A 20440-nucleotide genomic window follows, 5' to 3' on the forward strand; every position below is an offset into this window, starting at 1 on the left:
GTCAGCTACCACCCTGCCACTATGGGTGTTGTCAGACGAGACCATAATCTCCTTGCGAATAGGATCTGGCACCTCCCAGGGCCCGTGACTGGCACTGAAGGGAGCACCGTTTACAACCCACGTCACTCTCGCCACCCTCTCTGCGCCTTTAACCAGAAAGACCACTTTCAGCACATCCGCAGTGTCGCCCTCCCACCCACCGGCGCTTCGGCCTCAGCGTACCTGTCGCCGGCCGTCTGCTCCCGTTCCGGGCCCAGTTCCTCCCTCCGGGTTGTGAGGACAGTCAGTCCACCGGGCCGCGCCCAGAAACCCGAGAGGACGCACGCCCAGCGCGAGCGCCCAGTAAACGACTGCCAGCCAGCAGCCCAGCCCCGCGGCCGCCAACGCGCGCCCCTGCGCCCGGCCCGCATCGTTTGCCCGGGGCTGGGGGCGGCCTGGCGCCGCGGTGCGCGCGTGTGCGGCGCGGAGTGCGCCCGGCCGCGGCTGCCCACTGCCCCGCGGCGCCTTCTCTGGGGGTCTGAGGCCGGGGGTCCCGCGGGGCTCGGGGCGGGCGCGGGGCCGGGAGGGGGCGGCCGACGCATCCGCCGCCGCCGCAGGAGGCGGAGCGCTGCACCTGGCGGCCGGTCCTCGGCGCCCAGCCCAGAAACGGGTCCAGCCGGTGGTGAGCGCGGCAGCGACGGGGAGGCCCAGCCCCGGGAGGAGGAGGGGGAGGAGAGACGGTGGCGGCAGCGGGTGCGGGGCCCGCGGCTCCCGGTCGCCCCGCCCTGCCCGCATCCCTCCGCCGCGCCCCGCCCGTCACAGCCCCCAGGAACCGGAGACCCGGCCCGAGATGGTGCGCGCCGCTTCGACAGCCGCCGCCCCGGCGCCGCGAGCCGCCGCCCCGCGCCGGGGGGAGAGAGCTCCCCGCTCCCCGCGCAGCTGAGCGCCGCAGCCGCAGGTGAGTCGGGCGGGCGCGCGAGGAGGGGGCGGCCCGGCAGCCCCGCCCCGGCCCCCGGCGGAGGCCGGGCCCCGCGTGCGCGGGCGGGGAGCCCCCGAGGGCGGCGCGCACCTGCTGCCGGGGGAGGGGGCCCGCGGGGAGGGCGCCCCCGGGGAGGGCGGCTGTGTGTCTCCGCCGCCGGCCTCGCTCGTTCGCCAGCCGCCTTCGGCCTTCTCACGGCTGCGGGAGCGGGTGTCATCTTTGCGGGGTGCAGGGGGAGGCTGCCGCGGGCGCCCCCGGGCGCTGGCAGCACTTCCGCAAACGTAATTGGAGTCGGGAAAACAAAGGCGCTGCCCGGAGAGCTCTCGCCGGGCGCCGGCAGCTGCTCGCCGGGATGAAGAAGAGGGGTGGGCCCCCCAAGGGCCAGGCCCTTCGCGGCCGAGCCTCACTCACGCCCTTGCCATAAACATCCCCGGGAGGAAGGGCGAGGCGCGAGCCCCCAGCAGCCGCAGGGACGAGAACGTGGCCTCCTGTGTGGCAGGAGGAGGACATCGGCTCGGTCTGCCTCCTCAGGTGACTTCCCTGCCCGCTGCCGTCCCGGGAGATGCCCGCACCTGGTGCTTCTTTACTTCAGCTTGGGGTCGCTGCAGCCCTGTGGGGCATGGTAATGGAGGCTGCTAGTCCTGGGTCCTGTTGATTGATTTCTGTCAGTTTAGGTTAAAAAAAAAAAATTAAAATGCAACTGCCCCCCCCCCCATTTATAGTCTCCCCACGTGGACAGACAGGTGGATTAATTATTCTCAAGGTCGATCGGTACACGGTGCATCTTGCCTCCTACACACATTCAAAAACCACAGACATCGCCTTTCATCTCAGAATATTTAATAAGCACGGTATGGAACTATTGGAACATAGAATACCTTGCCTGATAGCCGTGGGAAGGAATCATAGAGAGTTGAGGTACTAACCCCAGCGGGTTCTCAGTAGGAGCTGTTGTGTGCCCTTGGGCATGTCTCATCTTCCTGAGCCCCGGTTTGCTCCCGTGTAGAAGGAAGAGGATTGCATAGTAAAATGGCCACGTGTTCTCCCAGAAGTCTGTGATTTTGCGGCAGTCTAATGTTTTAGCATAGGTGAATGTAAAGGGTGAGTGACCACAACGCTGAGCAACAGCATGTGGTAAAAGGAGATGTGTTTTTGGTAGGTCCCTGGCGTTGGCAGAACGTCTCTTCCCCAAGCCATGGGCACCAGCCAGCTAAAGGTGTATGCATCATTGATGGCCTTGTTAAGTAAAAGGAGAGGAGGGGGTTCCTGTCATGGGGAAGCTTGGCTTTTGACACTTTCCCTTTGTGGAGGACATTTGCAGCTGTTTCGTGGTAGTTATCCAGCTTTTATTGCTCACAAGTTGTAAGTAAAATTTAGGGTTGCTTAGGAGATGGCTGGGACATTGTTATTGAGCCCAGTGCCAGGTACTGTGGGGGAGCTGGAGAGGAAGGGTTGTGTTTCAGTAATGCACTAGAGCTACTAAGCTGTATACAGTAACTTATTTCTGACACTTTCTGGGTCTCTGCAAATAGGTATGAAAACATGGAGGCAAATGGAAATACAAAGACAAAACAGCAAGGCTTGCTGGTATTTGACAGTGGATACTGAATCACCCATTCCATTCCGTCCGCTTTCTGGATTATTGAGAGGCATTTTTTTGAGCACTAGCTGTATGGAAGTCATCATCTAAAACAGTTTCTGAATCTCTGCCCCTAATGTCGTTCATGAAAGGTTATGCAGCTTACACTAACCACACACGCAGTTCGACGTGGAGTTCTATTTGTCCCCGTGTCTGACTCCAGGAAATTTCCACACGGTGCCCGTCCCTACTCAGGACCCAGTGAGTCTCAGCCTGCGCAGTTGCTTTCCTTCACTTCTAGCCTTTGAACATGAACTTCATTCCAACATACACATCTTCCATAAGCTCACATTTATCCACCTAGGATATCTGTATATTCACAGTGCATGAATGCATGCATGTTTACCTGTTTGTTCTCACCATTTTTAGGTTGAAAGCACTAAAAACAAACAAAAAAACAACCCACACTGATACCACCAAAGACACATTTGGTATTAGGCTGATATGTTTTCTGTTTTATTTCTTTTGATAGTAAATTCTGATTAAGCATTCTTGTGGGGAAAGGGAGAAATGCAATAAAATGTCAGCAGCTTTGGTGCACTGGCTTGGGGAAAATTAAGATATATCAAGTGAAAAAGATAAACTTTATATACAGAACTTAAGCCTGCACACAGGCACATGCAAACCTGCTTGTCCCCAAACTGTTGACAATTGCTACCTTAAAGTGGTGGCATTGGGGTAGAGATAAGATGGTGTTTCACTTTCTATCTTTTAAAGTTATGCATGGGGTTAAATTTTTTTTTGGAACAAGGATACTTTTATATAAACTAGAAAGGAGAAAAAAAGAATAGAATTAATTCACTTTATAAAAATCCGAATAAGAGAAAATTGAATGTGCCTAAACTGTGTAATGTGGATAGGAAAGAGAAATGAGACTTCCGGAGATCTGAGAGAAGGGTGGCATTCTGGGAACTCAAGGAGGCAGTGTGGAGGCAAAGAGCCAGGAGTCTGTAGATGACTGGTTTTTACCTTTTCCAGCAGTAACCATAGCATGTTCTACAGCTCCCCAACTTTCTTCCCTACCACGAGTGGTTTGGTGCATACAGCAGTCTACCAGCTAGGCTAGGGTGACAGAATTTCTTTCTTCCTGGTCTTGGTAGTAGATGCTGTCCTTAGGTGCGTGGTTATTTTCTCCTGAACAAACTGGTAGAGAAGGTAGGAGTAGGAGAAATCAATTTACCTGCTGTGTCTGCTCATGAAATTGTGGCACTCTGGATGACTTCAGGTGAAGTTTGCCTCGCAGCAATTTTAGCAGCAAGGTAATGTAGTCTACTGTATTAATATTGGGACCCCCACAGTTCTGCCCAGTAAAATTAGCAGAAATTGCAATTCAGAGTCCTTAAAAATCAATTCATTTCCTTTCTTAGACTTAGAAATACAGAGCCAAATAAATTCAAACTTTTAAGAATCAAAAATACATGCATGAAGGAAATCTGAGTAATCATGGTTCATGATAAATGTAATAAAGGTAATCCTGAGAAGTAATCTTAAAATTATGTTTTATTTTTGACTCTTAAAATTTTAAATTATTTTCATTTTATATGAGAGAAAGAGAGAGGTATAAAGACCTTCCGTTTGCTGGTTCACTTCCCAGGCTGGTCAGGCTGCAGCCAGGAACCCAGAACTCAGTGCAGATCTCCCACTTGGGTGGCAGGGACCTATGGACTGGAACTGTTGACCTACTGCCTCCCAGACTGGAAATCAGCAGGAAGCTGAGATCTGCAGCACAGCCAGAACTCCAAAGCAGATACTCCACTGTGGGTTGCAGGCATGCCAAGTGATGTCTTTTTTTTTTTTTTAAGATTTATTTATTTATTTATTTGAAAGGCAGAGTTACAGAGAGAGAGAGAGAGAGAGATCTCCCATCTGCTGGTTCACTCCCCAGATGGCCACAGTGGCTGGACCTGGGCTGATCTGGAGCCAGGAACCAGGGGCTGCTTCTGGGTCTCCCATGGCCCAAGCACTTGGGCCATCTTCCACTGCTTTTCCAGGCCACAGCAGAGAGCTGGATCAGAAGTGGAGCAGCCAGGAGTCAAACCATGGTTAATTACTCAACATTAGCCATTTACCAGACTTTATTGCATTCCAGGGATGTGAGGGGCTTGCGCCAGCTTGATTTTCTAAACCCTGAGTGGCATTGTATCCAATACTTAACCTCATTGTTGGAGTCAGTAACATTTGTTTTGTAGATCCGTTTTGTTTGGAAGACATTGTTTCCTGTTGGTAAAATGTTGTTTTCTCAATTAAGGTAGTTGGCTGGTAACTCTAGGAAATTATCAGTGTCATTTGTTCAGATGTTTGATGTGTTGGTGCAGAGGCCAAAACAGGAAACCAAAACAAATAATTAAAAAAGTAACAAATGTGGAGCCCTTGAACCTTGGCTTATCTGAATATGCTAATATGTGTCTGCTGTAGAAAAAGTGGGCACATGCTCTCACCTGGGCACCAACAAAAACTGCACCCAGTGTTCTGTTACACAGTAGAGTTAACTAATGGATAATGATAGTTTACCGTGTCCCTAAAAAAGGAGAAAGGAGAATGAGGAAAAGGAGGTGGAGGAGGAGGAGGAGGAGCAGGAGCAAGAGGAATGTTTTCACTATAAAGAGAAAATGAGTAGATAGACATTCACCCTGATTTGAACATTATACATATATTGAAACATCACATGGTAGCCCATAAAAAGGAAACATCACGTGGTATCCCAGTTAAAAAGGAAAAACGACACGCCAAGTGTGGTATGTATTCAAAGTAGTCTCTCTCTGCCTTGGTCCAACACAGCGTACCTGCGGCTAAGCCATGGATGTGCTCATGGAGGGTTGCAGGGATGTTAGAGTCTGGAACCGAATGAGAGCTCTGTGTTGGCTCATGGTCCTGCCTCATTTTAGGATATAGGAAATGGAATGAGAGAGATTGGGACAAAGGTGGAAGAAATTCTGGAGGTTAGAAAAACCATAGTCAGGAGCTGTGCAACTGGGCTATGCCGAGAATGGGGGACACAGCTGGGAAACATTCTGCTCATAGAAAACAGGAAAGTCCAAAACATTTGGAAGAGCTTTGATCCCAGACCTGAAGTGGGCCTGGAGAGATGGAGAGACAGGGGAGCTGTGAGTCAGCAGTGGCCTCAGGGAGCTCTGATGTGACTTCGTGGAGGATAAAAAAGGAGAACTAGAAAGAGGAACTGGTGCTGCCTGACCAAGCCTGATTTGTGGGTTGGTTGTGCCAAGGGAAAGTGAGTAATGAGTCTGCGCTGGTAGTTAGCTGCCTTGTGGGGTTCCGTAGAAAGAGCTGCACTCCACAGTCAGGTGCCCTGTGCTTTCTGCACGGCCAGCTCAGCGTGAGCCCTGATCAACCAACACACCCACGTACCATGACTCCTCTGCACTGACCCGGAGGGAGGGCAGATATGGCCCCGAGAAGCCAGGACTCCTGGAGAAACTGGGGCCCCGGGACAGTGGCACCAGTGGGTCCCTATGAACCAGGTTGGGAATCCTCCTATAATTGCTCTAGGTACTTTTAGGCGTGAGATGGACCCCAGTTAAGTAAGGTTTCTCTCCTACAGAGCAAAGCACAGAGCCTCTCAGTGCACACATAGAGCAGAAGCATGCAGAGTGACAAGTGTCTCTCTGGGGCTCGGGAGAAATGCGCTGTTCTGGTTGAACGTGATGATCCTGGAGACTCAGACTGCTTCTCCTATTGTGGAGTGCCGCCTTAATTCTGCTTCAGAGTGATGTCTGCAGAATTGTAGTAAGTGGACAAATGAGCCCCCAGTCTGCCTTTATGAGGGGGTATACATGAAAGACGGTTTCATACTTTGAGAAGGGTAAGCATGACACACATTTGACATTTATTTTCTATATGCTGAGGCTCCCTGTCAAAGGTACAGTACCCCAAGGTGTCTCAAAGCCCTTGTCTCCAGCCTTTCTGCACCTAGGGAGCACAAGGCACAGGGATTATCAGGCTTCCACCTGGCGACTGTGATCTTGCAGGAACTCCAGGATCAAGGGTTTCCAGTTGTTACACAAGTCAAGAGGACTTAAAGATGTTCAGGAAAAAGTGGAACTGATACTTGTATTTTGGGGCCAAAAAAGCTTGAAATCCATAGACATAGTGTTTAAAAAAAAAATCCTCATTTTTCCATTAACTTTTTGAACACCCCACATATGCATGGATTTCAAAGTTTTGCACCACAAGAAGCTTTTAATTACATTTTCTGTTAATCTTCTAAGTGTCCTTGAAGGTCCTGTTTTCATTAACTTATTTTTAATGATTTATTTATTTGAAAGGCAGAGTGATGGGGGGCAGGGGCGGAGATTGGTCTTCCATCTATCTGCTGGTTCACTCTACAAATGGCCACAACAGCCGGGGCTGCGTCAGGCTGAATTCAGGAGCCCAGAGCTTCATGTAGGTGACAGAGCTGGGTCGTGTTCTGCTGCCTTCCCAGGCCTGTTAGCCGGGAGCTGGATTGGAAGCCTGGCAGCCAAGACTCAGATTGGTGCTCTGACATGGGATGCTGGCCTTGCAGGCAGCAGCCCCTGTCCTGTGTTTAAAACAATGTCCGAAGTGTGTATTTTAAAAGTGATAAATGTTCATTGAAGAAAAATCCAGCCAAACATAAGAGAAAGAGTATCTTTTAATTTTACTTCACAGAGGTAAGCCTAGTAACATTTTGGTATTATTTTCCTCAAGTCTTTCTCTGAAATACATTTTGTGTGAAGTACATAGATTTGCAAATATGAACTCTTAATATACATAGAAATTTTTCAACTTAGTGTAGTGCTTTTTCCTGTGCAAGTTCTGTTTCTCATGATATGGATAATTAATTTAACTGACCCTGTTACTGATTGCTTTTTTATTTTGGTTTCAGTTACTATGAAAACTGCTGCAATAAACATCATTGCACTTAAATCTTTGCTTTCTAGAAAGCTTATACTTCAGCTCTGGTGAATGAGAATGTCTTTCAATCCTCATGCTCACCTGCATTGAATATTTTCATTTTTAAAAGGATTGGTAGGACATGTTTGTTAAAGTATCCCTTTTCTTTAATGGACTGGAGATAGAGAGTAATTATGACATTAGAATTTGACAGCATATGATAGCTCTAAATGTATCAGAATCCTAACAGTGTCAGAAAATTAATCAATTTTAGATTATATGTAATGGAATGTGCTAAAGATATACATTATTCTTTTAGACTACAGTCCACTTAGGGAATATAAGTAAGAACTGTTGAATTTAGATGCATGTCTATAGGAAAATGCATTTTAAATCTTGAGATCTGTATTCTTGTCTAAATATAATCTCATAAAAGATATATCTGAGAAAGAAGAACTTGTATTTTTAAAAGTTTTATTTATTTATTTTAAAATTTATTTGAAAGAGAGAGAGAGATCTTCCATCCCTTGGAGCACTCCCCAAATGCCTGCGTTTACTGAAGCCAGTAGTCTGGAAATCAGGCCAGGTGTCCCAAGTGGGTGTCAGTGTCCCAACCAGTTAAGCCATAACCTGTTGTTTTCCAGAGTGCACATTAGCAGGAAGCTGGAATTGGACGTGGAGCCAGGACTCAATCCAAGCACTTGGATATGGGGTGCAGGTGTCCCAAGTGTCATCTTTTTTTTTTTAATTAATTAATTTTTTTTTCATAGGCAGAGTGGACAGTGAGAGAGAGAGAGAGACAGAGAGAAAGGTCTTCCTTTGCCGTTGGTTCACCCTCCAATGGCCAATGCGGCCGGTGTATCACGCAGATCCGAAGCCAGGAGCCAGGTGCTTCTCCTGGTCTCCCATGGGGGTGCAGGGCCCAAGCACTTGGGCCATCCTCCACTGCACTCCTGGGCCATAGCAGAGAGCTGGCCTGGAAGAGGGGCAACCGGGACAGAATCCGGCACCCTGACCAGGACTAGAACCTGGTGTGCCGGCGCCGCAGGCGGAGGATTAGCCTATTGAGCCTCGGCACTGGCCCCAAGTGTCATCTTAACTACTGTGTGAAATGCCTGCCCCTGGAAGCGACTATAAATTTCTGTTTAAGATGCCTTGTCTTATGAAAAGATTGTGCTTTCATTAACCCTGTTAACTTCCTCAGTGTCTAATAGTCTCAGAATTGACAAATGATATTCTTTTATTGAACAGACATTGATCAAGGACCCATTACATATAATGCTATTGCTGTGACCTAATATTATGTTGATGATACCTGACATTGTGGGTTTTTTCTCATTGTAATTCTTATTTTTCTACAGTCTGGTTTTCTGTTCTAGTATTTGAATGTCTTAGACCCATAGTCCTGAACTCATTGTATTTACCTATGTCAGTCCTTTATTAAAAAGATTTCAAAAAATTATGTTTCTGCATACAAAACAGGGATTCATATAGACTTAAAACAATCCAGAAACCATTCAAATTGGGTTGTAATTTGTGTTTTTTAAAACCTAATGTACATTCTTTATAAATTGCTTCTGTAGTATAAAAAGCTATAATTTATTGAGCAAAATCTTTTGTAAAACTTTTAGCAAATAACTGCTTTCAGCACTAGCCTTTTCAAAATCTTTTGTTTCATGCTTTGAAAAGATAATCTGTGATTTTCTGTGTGAGTATCTTGGCAAAGAAACAAATCTATATTCATTAAAATAGTAAATGATTTGATAATATTGTCTAGATGGCTTTCAAATGGTGTTAACTCATGGGGGCTCCTAATTTTGCTGTGGTCTGGGATGTTTCTGATTAGATTTTCTCCTTCCTCTTTCCTCTCCTCTCCTAACTTGTTACCTGTCCTAGAATTAGTAAACAGTTTGTAGACACCATTGCAATGCTAGTAGGTTTCCCACTCTCCCACATGATCATAGTTTCAGTCTCTTATCTGAGAAAAGCATGAGGATTGAAAGCTAATATGAATATGTCTTCAAAAGGTTTGTGGAAAGTGCACATTCTGAAAAAATTATGCATGAACTTCAAAAATATTTTGCTCCAAAAGAAACATTATTATTTTCATTTTCCATGAACTTTTTCAAGTACCCTCATATCTGTGAAGACAAGGAAAATGCATGTGTGTGTTACATTTATTTACGGCTTTCAGAGACCTTTGGCAGTTACTCCATGGTTCTGGCAGGTTGGAATCGTTGCCCTGGAGGCCACCAGTGGCTGGTGCTCCCATGCCACTTGCTGTGGCTCAAGGTGGGAGGGCAGGCTTGGTCTTCAAGCTCTGGCTGGTGATTCCTGGGTGAGTTGAATTGCTGAAAAAGCAAAAGATTGAAAATCCAGAAGAATTTCCCCTTAAAAAGTTTGCACTCTGTTGCATTCTATTAGTTTGCTAACTTGAGAACTCCCAATATTTGTAATATTCTTTTAGCAGAGAAAGGGTTTCTAAGCTTCCACAATTGAAGTACAGTGAATATTAGGAACATTCTTTAGTTTGGTTACCCTAAGTGAACAATTCCATTACCCACCCGACTGCAGGTGTTTGTTTAGGGAACAATGAGTATACATTGCTTCTCCTTTCAAAAACTCTGTGACCCCTTAAATCTCTCCTTATTAACAAATGTACTGGATCAGCAGCAAATTCAATTAGTTTTGCTTTGCATCTTGAACATTTATTGAATCTTTTGTTGGAGAAATTCGCAAGATTTAATACATTTTCTAAAACTTTTTTTTTACATGCTGTAATATGAACTATTATTTGCTCTTTCCCCTTGGACTATTTTAAGACAAGAGGTTTATTTGAAAGGTAGAAGGGAATGAGATTCTGAGGCCTGCTTCAGATTTATATTATAAACTATGGCTTGGCATTATATTTAATCAAAAGCCTACAAGACATAAATAGGCATTTGTTTTTTGATGGTTGATATGTTATAAAGAACCCAAATTATAAAAATTTATTGACATTTCATTGTTTTTTTTTTTTCACAAAGTGAAAGCAAAAATTCACTTGGCTTTTATTGCAAAAGCTATGTTTATAGTTAAAAGCTATTTCCCCCATCCTTAAAACATCAAAAGAATTCTTTCCTTTTATTTTTCAGGTATGTTGAAGAAAATGTTAGCGAGGCTTATAGATTCTTTCTTCCAGATTTATTTATTTATTTATTTTTATTATTATTTTTATTTATTTGAAAGAGCTACAGAGAGAGAGGGAGAGACAGAGAGAGAGTTCTTCCATCTGCTGGTTCACTCCCCAGATGGCCACAACGGCCAGAGCTGCACTGATCTGAAGCCAGGAGGCAGGAGCTTCCTCTGGATCTCCCACGTGGGCGCAGGGACCCAAGCACTTGGGCCATCTTCCACTGCTTTTCCAGGCCATAGCAGAGAGCTGAATCAGAAGAGGAGCAGCTGGGACTAGAACCAGTGCCCATATGGGATGCTGGCACTTCAGGCCAGGGCTTTAACCTGCTGCACCATAGCGCTGGCCCCTCTTCCAGATTTATGATATTACAAACCCCAGTGTTCCACAGGGCTGTATTTTAAATGAAAAGTTACTTCTTGCCTGGAGATGCTTAGTTATCATTTCAGTCTATGATACAACAGGGTTCTCTTGGGCCGGCGCCGTGGCTCAATAGGCTAATCCCCCACCTTGCGGTGCTGGCACACCAGGTTCTAGTCCGTGTCCGGCCACCGGATTCTGTCCCAGTTGCCCCTCTTCCAGGCCAGCTCTCTGCTGTGGCCCTGGAGTGCAGTGGAGGATGGCCCAAGTGCTTGGGCCCTGCACCCCCATGGGAGACCAGGAGAAGCACCTGGCTCCTGCCTTTGGATCAGTGTGCTGCGCCGGCCGTGGCGGCCATTGGAGGGTGAACCAATGGCAAAGAAAGACCTTTCTCTCTGTCTCTGTCTCTCACTGTGCACTCTGCCTGTCAAAAACAAACAAACAAACAAAAAACAGGGTTCTCTCTAGTGATCCAGTGTCCCCTACTCCTCTTAATGCTGTGGACCTGGAAACGGGCATGAACAGGTTCATGAGCAATGGTTAAAATTCTAGTCTGGTTCAGGGTGGTGCCAGAGAATTTTGCAGCACTCCCTTGGGAAGAATGCTGCTATAATTATTGCAAAATAAGGCTCAGGGTTTGTTTGGTTTTTTTCTTTTAAAGTTTATTTTCATTTACTTGAAAGGGAGAGCATGAGAAAGAGAGAGAGAAGAGGGGGAAGGGAGGGGGGGGGGGGAGAGAGAGAGAGAGAGAGAGAGAGAGAGAGAGAGAGAGAGGAATCTTCTGTCTTTCCATCTGCGGGTTCATTTCCCAAGTACTTAACAGTAGCTAGGGCTGGACCAGGCTGAGGCCAAGAGCTCGGAACTCCATCCAGGTCTCCTGCATGGGTGGCAAGGCTCTGAGTACTTCAGCCAATACTTGCTATCTCCCAGAATGCATTAGCAGGAAGCTGGATCAGAAGGACTGAGTAGCCAGGACTTGAACTGAGAGTCCCATGTGAGATTTGGGTGTCTCAAGAGGTAGCTTAACCTGCTGTGCTACAACACCTACTGAAGGCTCAGCAATTGTGAAATATTAATACCTTGGAATAAGACTGCAGCCACTACCAAATGCTCATATTGAATTAACAAAATGGTTTTCCATGTATTATTTCATGTAAGTCCTAGAACCCCTCTGTGAGTGAGCTGACTTTTGGTTTGTGTTTTTATCTCCATTTGATGATAAAGAGAAGAAGGCTAAGAGAAGCACTGATTCATCAAAGCCAGGAGAACAAAGGGACTTCTGTCTGCTCTACTTCCTAAAATTAACCACTGATTGCCAACTTAAATCATATCTTATATGTATATTGTCATCAGGTGCCTGTCAAAAGTAGCCAGTATTTGTTGAGAGTTTACAGGAGTCAAGGACAATATGTGAAGTAATAGATTTCTGTTTCGAGGGCAGATCAGAGGGGTCTATACAAAGATAGCAATAAAATTACCTTTAGATCCTAAGGTAGCTCGGAGAAGGAGAGCAAGGAGTCAGGGAAATATTGTAAGTCTGTTGTATTTCCAGAGGTTATTCAGGTTGCATTAGGAGCTGTTCATGAAGCAGTTTGTTCTGAAATGATACCATCACAGGACTTGAGTTCTCCCTGTCAAGAAGAAGACCAGAACATTAAAATTCAACTGTTAAGAAATGCTTACTAGGGGTTGCAGGAGCAAAGCCCTGCAGTGAATTTTCCACACTGCAGCTATAATGACCTATGAAAAATACAGATATGGCCACTCCACTTTCCTGCTTCATTTCCTTCAGTGGCACCCCATTGCTCTCAACAGCAGTGATACCTACAGGTTCTTAGTATAGGGCAGGCACCGTGCTAAGAGTTTAGCATGCATTAAGGTTTTTCACGCCCACAGCTACGCTACTGGAACTGTTTTTTTTTCTTCCTCAATTTGTAGATGAGGAGACTAAGACTTTGAGAAGTTAAAAGCTTTTCTAAGGCCACACAACTGGGGAGAGGCAGAGCTTGGATTTCAGTCTTTGTTGGTCTTCCATCCACTGCTCGGTCACGCCTTAGTGCTATGTGCAAGGTACTCTGGGTCAGCCACCCACACCTCCCCCCACGCTGCTCCTGTGAGTCACTCAAGGCTCTGCCATGCCCACTCCCCAGACTGTAAGTCACCTGTTCCTGCTCTGTGTTGGTATTTCACACAGTGTGCTGCGCCTGTACTCACCCTGTCTCTCACCACTGGGCTCTGAGGGCAGGGACCGTCTAGCCTTCACCAGGGGAAGCCTGCATCACCATGTGAGTGTGCCCTGTTGTGGTTGGTGCTATATTTATAGCTGTAGCTTTTCAAACAATGAATGTCTGTACTTTTAATATAATTCTATTATTCTCTGTGTTGTCATCCCTCAGGCCTGCTGTAATCTATTGCTGGTTGGTAGCCTCATGTGCCCTTCAACCCTAATAGAAATCTTTTCCCTGATCCTGGATTCATTTTCCACTTATCTTTGCTTAGAGGTAAACCCTCCCCTTTTTTCAAATTTCATGTAAGTCCCTCATAGCCTTGATAATTGTCTGAAGCATCAACTTTATGCTCAGAACTCTGAGAGTATCTCTGTTATTATTTAAAGATTTATTTATTTACTTGAAAGTCAGAGTTACACAGAGAGAGAAGGAGAGGCAGAGAGAGAGAGAGAGAGGTCTTTCATCCTCTGGTTCACTCCCCAACTGGCTGCAATGGCTGGAGCTGTGCTGATCCGAAGCCAGGAGCCAGGAGCTTCTTCTGAGTCTCCCACACCGGTACAGGAGCCCAAGGTTTGGGCCAACTTCTGCTGCTTTCCCAGGCGATAGCAGAGAGCTGGATCAGAAGTGGAGCAGCCGGGACTTAAGCCGGTGCCCATATGGGACGCTGGCGCTTCAGGCGGCCACTTTACCTTCTACACCACAGTGCCAGCCCTGTATCTCTATTATTTGTAACATTTTTTGTTAATTACTTACGCAATGCTAGGTGGCTTCTCTTTCATGATTTAGCTCATTCACATCATTTGATGCTTTCTTGTGTTTTGGGCTCCTCTTGTCGACTATAATGCATGTCTTTGAAGTCCAAGACCGAGCGTTTGACACCCCTGACAGTTACACCATGTGTCCGTAGGCAGTACCTGACAGGAGCAGAGATGCTCTGGGTTTGAGTCCTATCTCTTTTACTTCCGCCATATATGACCTTGGGCTAATTATTTGCTACCTCTGTGCTTCAGTTTCCTTGTCTATAACGTAGATGAGAGCTGTTGTGAGGATGAAAGGAATTGATATGTGCTAACCCCGTAGCAAATATTACTTGTGCAGTTCTGTTCCACTTAGTAATAGTTACGATGATAATATAGCCCATTGAGCACCTATGAGGTATACGTATGTTGTAAAGCCAGGAGAGCCACATCTTGTGGGTCAGTTTGAGTGATGGAGATCAGTTTGTTCATCATTTGTCAGGCAGGTGTTTCTAGGGGCTGGGAAAGGTCCATCAGGAAGGACAAGGGTGGTGGGGTCTGCTTTCTGAGAGGAGTTTCCAAGCCAGGGGATGCTGTTGGTAGCAGTGCTGGGAGCCTGTGGCAGCACCGAATGCCTGGAGGGTTCAAGCTGGAAATAGGACAGATGGAACCAAGGCCAGTTTTGACTTTTTTCACCATTTGTCTCAGCCCTAAAGGAATCAGGTTAAAATGCCCCAAAAGGAAGAGGAAGATTCCAAAATAGTCATTCACCCTCCCACACTTTAATGCCCTTTTAGCCTGTGCAACTGTTACAAAGCCAATGTTAAATTTCTTTTTCATGACTTTGGCTAAACATCTAGCAGATGCTAAGTCATCCTGTTTTTAAAAAGATCTGTTAGATTGACATTGCCTGCTGTGCCTCTGGAGAAAGCTTGATTCTGGAAAATGCTGGGGGTTGAACTGAGTGTTCAAGAATGTCGTGTGTGTCTGGGGCTGCCATTGTGGTATAGCAGGTTAAGCTGCCACCTGCAATGCTTGCATTTCATGTGGGCACCAGTTCACGTCCCAGCTGCTCCTCTTCCAATGCAGTTATCTGGTAGTGACCTGGGAAAAGCAGTGGGGAATGGCCCAAATGTTTGGGCCCCTGTACCCATGTGGGAAACCTGGAGGAAGCTCCTGGCTCCTGGCTTTGACCTGGCCGAGACCTGGGTACAACGACGATCTGGGGAGTGAAGGGGTAAATGGAAGATCGATCTCTCTCTCTCTCTCTCTCTGTGCTTCTCTCTGTATAACTCAAATAAATAAATAGATCTTTAAAAAAGTGTCATATGTGGGCCGGTGCCGTGGCTTAACAGGCTAATCCTCCGCCTTGCGGCGTCGGCACACCAGGTTCTAGTCCTGGTTGGGGCGCTGGATTCTATCCCGGTTGCCCCTCTTCCAGGCCAGCTCTCTGCTATGGCCCGGGAAGGCAGTGGAGGACCTGGGAAGGCAGTGGAGGATGGCCCAAGTGCTTGGGCTCTGCACCCACATGGGAGACCGGGAGAAGCACCTGGCTCCTGGCTTCGGATCAGCGCGGTGCGCTGGCCACAGCGGCCATTGGAGGGTGAACCAACGGCAAAAAGGAAGACCTTTCTCTCTTTTTCTCTCACTATCCACTCTGCCTGTCAAAAAAAATAAAAATAAAATAAAATAAAAGTGTCATATGTGAAAACCAGCACTCTGGGACTCTTTGATGTGATTTCCCCGTGTCTGTGCTGAGGCTAAATTGCAGTAGCAGCTAGTGTCCTGTGTTGGGACTCATTGCTCGGTGGCATTAAGAATGGACAGTAGCAGTTGACAAGGTAGAATTAGCCCCAAGAGCTCATCGAGTACATTTCCCTGTTTCGCAGCTTCTGTCGTGGTCTCTGAGCAGCGCTGCATTACGATGGCAATAGAACAAGAAAGAATGTCCCTTCTGTGTCACCCAGGGCTTGGTCCCTCTCCATCCCCGTTATAGCACACATTATCATCATGTTGGCAGTCTGACCTCTGGAAGTTATTATTCCGGGGTGTCTTTTTTTTCTTCAAAGGCTGAACCCATTTCCATACTCTTGTATTTATGTTTGAGCCATCTTAATTTAAATACTTAATGAAGAAAGCTATCAATTTTAACAAGAATGATTTGATTGCTTCTCATCAATAATGCAGAAATACCTGCTATTGGAATGACTCAGAATGGGAACTGGTCGAGTGACTTTCCAGGTTTTCAAAGGCTGTGTTGTGTTTTCACAGTAGTGGTGTTGATTAGCGTGTGCTAGGTGAGAAAGCTTTGCTGCTTTTCAGAAAAATCAGCAGAAGCCCTCCTTAACCAGTTAGGGTTCGCTACAAACCCGCAGCAGAGAAGACTTCTTGGAGAAGCTCATAAATGTCTGTGGACGGCTTGAAATGTCTTTTTCTGTTTTAAAAAGGCTTGAAGATGCAGAAATTCTTAGCAAAATATTCCTTAGTCATGTTATTGACTCCTGTCTTCATCTATTTCAGCTGCTTAAAAAAATACCATACATGAGGTGACTTGGAAGAGTTCATGGGAAAAATGGAATTAAAACATCTGGAGTGAGTTCTAGGCTCCTGGCCTTGGCCTGGTCCAGCCCTGATTGTTGTGGGCATTTAGGGTATGAACCAACAGATGGAAGATCTCTCCCACTCTCTGTCTCCTAGGCTTTGTCCCCCTGCCTTTCAAGTTAAAATTTAAAATAAGTAAATAAAAAGTTTATCTTGGTGCAGAAAGTCCTGAAATTTTGCAGTTTTTCCAGAATGCACATTTTCCACGGAGTTTGTGAGGACCCTTTTCCTGTTGGCTTATAGAACAGTTTAGTTCTCACTGCTCTGCAGCCTGTTAAGGTGCCTGTAGGTATGGTTTATGATGAGGGCATACTTCCTGGCTCATAGATCTACTTGATGTGCCCTTACCTGGGATTTCCTTAGCAAGTGCATGTGGAAAGAGATGGTTCTGTCTTCCTGTTCTTGTAAGGGCAGCAATCTCATCATGAGGATAATTACCTTCCCAAGAGCCTGCCTTCAGATACCATCGGATGGTCGGTTAGGACTTAAACTTGGGAATTTGGAGGAACACAAACATTCTGCTCTGATCAACTTCTTAATGAACAAAACCTCCTCTTACTTTGTAAACATATTAAATACCTCATGCAGCATATAAATATTTTTACTGTTTTTCACACATACTCTGTCTACATTTAACTTACAACAAGTTAAATATAAATTAATTCAGCTAAAGAGGTCCTACTGTAAGCATACTTTAATTTTAGACAGAGGGGCTTTTTGGCTTGTTTCTTAAAAAAAAAAAAAAAAAAAAAAAAAAAAGCTCTATTTTGATTTTATCTGGAATGCAGATTGGGGTGGGGATTGGTGAGCAAATGAGCTTTCATTCATTGGTTTACTCCCTAAATGCCCGCAACAACTGGGGCTGTGCTGGGTGGAAGCCGGGGTCCCAAAACTCAACCACTTGAGCCACATGAGTGGCAAAGACCCAGTTACCTGAGCCATCCCCTGTTGCCTCCCAGGTTGCACATCAGCAAGAAGCTGGGATTGGGAGTGGGACCAGGATTTGAACCTAGGCACTCTTTTGGGCTGCAGTCATCTCAGCTGGTATGTTAATTGCTATGCAAAACACCCACCAGTATGTTTATTTTTGTTTCTGATGTTCTGATTACACGGATGACTGTAGTTAGACTTTATTACTGTGTTTACAATGTAATTTCTCCATGTTTTGGTTCCTTTTTATCCAAATCTAAATATGACTTAAGAATACTGAGTCTCGAAATTAATGCCCTGAATTCAGAGTTTTGTTTGTATTTTTAGATTTGAAGTTGATATGAAAGTTACTGAATGTGACATTCATGTAAAAGGTACTGAGTGTTATATTACAGAGCATTTCCTTAACTACTTTTCATTTGTTCATATTTTGAGATCTACATAACATCTGGACTTATGTAACAAGAGAAACCTTATATAACCTTATAGTAGTTATTTGAATAATATAGCCAGGAAAGAATAATTTGGGAGAAAGTCACTCATCCAGGTTTAAATCAGCACCTGATATAAGATATTTTGCTTCTTATATTAGCATTTAAGCATTGATTCTTCATCATTATAGGGCAGTTCAGGGATTTATGCCCTTAAGGGGGACTTTCTGCCATTTTCTGACCTACTTGTTAAAGACCAAACAGTTGATTTATGGTGTATAAATAATTAAAGGCCACTAATGGGCACTTGACAAATTTATGCCATCAGACATTCTGTACATTTGTGGAACATATTTGTAGTCAATGATAGAAAGATACTAGTAGCTGGTTTTAATTATTGACTTTGCAAAGATGAAGCTCATATAACTGTACTCCGTTTTTTTAATTTTTAAAATTTATTTGCTTTTATTTACCTGAAAGAGAGAGATCTTTCATTACTGGTTCATTCCCCAAATGGCTACAGTAGTTGGGACTGGGCCAAGCCGAAGTGAGGAGCTGAGAGCTCAGATTGGGTCTCCCACGTCCCATGTGGGTGACAGGGACACACGTACTTGAGCCATCGCCTGCGGCCTTCCAGGATGCTCACTAGCAGGAAGCTGTATTGGAAGTGGAGTGGGGGGCTGGATCCCAGGGGCTCTCATAAGGGATGTGGCTATCCCAAGCAGCATCATAACCCTTGTGCTAAATGCCTGCCCCATTTTATCTTTCAAGTTTTCATTTTTTAAAAAGAAGCTTTGCATATGTAGTTTTGAAAAATGAGTTTGTTTGCAGCATTTGTTTAAAAAAGTAACAGCAGCAAACACTAGAAACCCCAGACATGCATCCTTCCCTTCTCATTTATCCTCCCAGAGATGAGTTTTTCTGCCTTGAGGCAGTTGTTGGGTATTCACCTGTATAGCTTTACATAATCTGTTGCATTCTTTTTTTTTTTTTAATAGGTTTTTTTTTTTTTACTTTTATTTAATGAATATAAATTTCCAGTGTACAGCCTATGGATTACAATGGCTTCCCCCCCCCCCATAACCTCCCTCCCACCCGCAACCCTCCCCTCTCCCGCTTCCTCTCCCCTTCCATTTGCATCAAGATTCATTTTCAATTCTCTTTATATACAGAAGATCAATTTAGTATAAAGATTTCAACAGTTTGCACCCACATAGAAACACAAAGTGAAACATACTGTTTGAGTACTAGTTATAGCATTAAATCACAATGTACAGCACATTAAGGACAGAGATCCCACATGAGGAGCAAGTGCACAGTGGCAACTGTTGTTGACCCAACACATTGACACTCTAGTTTATGGCGCCAGTAACCATCCTAGGCTGTCGTCATGAGTTGCCACGGCTATGGAAGCCTTCCAAGTTTACCGACTCTGATCATATTTAGACAAGGTCATAAAAGACAGAGTGAGGATAGTAACCAATGATCCTAAGAGTGGCATTAACCAGGTCTGAACAATTATACAGCATTAAGTGGGGAAGAGGACCATCAGTACACACAGGTTGGGAGTAGAGCCATTGGTGGTAGAGTAGAGGTTATGATTACAAAGGAATGAGGCCCAAGTGCACTAGACAGGGCCTAGAACAAAGGACAGAGTCATTATTAGAGGAGCTAAGAAAGGTGCTGTCTAAGCTACAATTAAGTTTTCTGATTGAGAGGCAAATAGAACCTGATAGAAGGGGCTTAATAATAATCTGGTGGGCTTTAGGCCTTGTAAATTCAGAGGCCCAGACCTATCTATCTCTTCACATGGGGTATATCCTAAGGGAGGTGTGAACCTCCTAGGGGAAGGCACTCTGTTGACTTTCATTACTTGGCTGGCCTGGGAGGAGAGCTGGCCAGGTAAAGGCAGGGGGCATCTCTAACAAGAAATTTACAGTTCTGCCTGCAATGTTGCTGACCCTACTTGACCATCCCCTCAGCTGCAGTGGTCACTTTGGAAGTTGGGCTGAGTGAAGGGCTTTTCAGCTTAGAGCCAATAAAATCTGTGGCTCTGACCTGGGCATCCTTCGACTCCAGGGCAGGTCCATTTCCAGTGATCCAACTCTTGGCAGAGCTGCCAGGGCTCTTCACAAGCTGACTTCTGCTGAAGCCCAGACTTACCACATTGAAAGCCACTGCAGTGGACTGGTCTGTTGGGTCTCCTTGAGGGCAGATCACTGTACAGATCAGCCATTAATAGGCCTGCCACCCATTGCTTCTGATGCCAAGCTTTCTTTTCCTCCTGGTTTGTGTTAAAGCAGACCAGAGGATGCAAGTCAAGGGAGTGCCCGTTTCCCATCTCTAATCTTCGGTGGCCTGAACGACAAGTCTATAGTCACAGGCATGTTCTGTAGTAGTTTTTCTAAGGTAGACAATGCCCATGAGGAAAATTATATTCTCACTTTAAAACTTTCTTTCCCTTTGGTCTGAAAGGGAGGTTTTTTCTACTTATTGTATACTTCGCTGATGG

General features: G+C 45.5%; 1 protein-coding gene across 2 annotated transcripts in view; it reads left to right on the forward strand.

The window, feature by feature from the left end:
• Window positions 1–855: 855 nt before the first annotated feature.
• Window positions 856–20440, forward strand: part of MFSD6 (major facilitator superfamily domain containing 6) — a 90673-nt gene continuing 71088 nt past the window's right edge. The window contains exon 1 of one of the 2 annotated variants that reach the window (XM_062189263.1): window positions 856–937. The gene's annotated coding sequence lies outside the window, so the exon portion shown is untranslated. Of the gene's footprint in view, window positions 938–17558; window positions 17612–20440 lie in introns of those variants that run through there. The other variant, XM_062189272.1, reaches the window with a different exon arrangement.

This window comes from Lepus europaeus, chromosome 1, assembly GCF_033115175.1.
Source record: "Lepus europaeus isolate LE1 chromosome 1, mLepTim1.pri, whole genome shotgun sequence".
NCBI classification, from domain to species: Eukaryota; Metazoa; Chordata; class Mammalia; order Lagomorpha; family Leporidae; genus Lepus; species Lepus europaeus.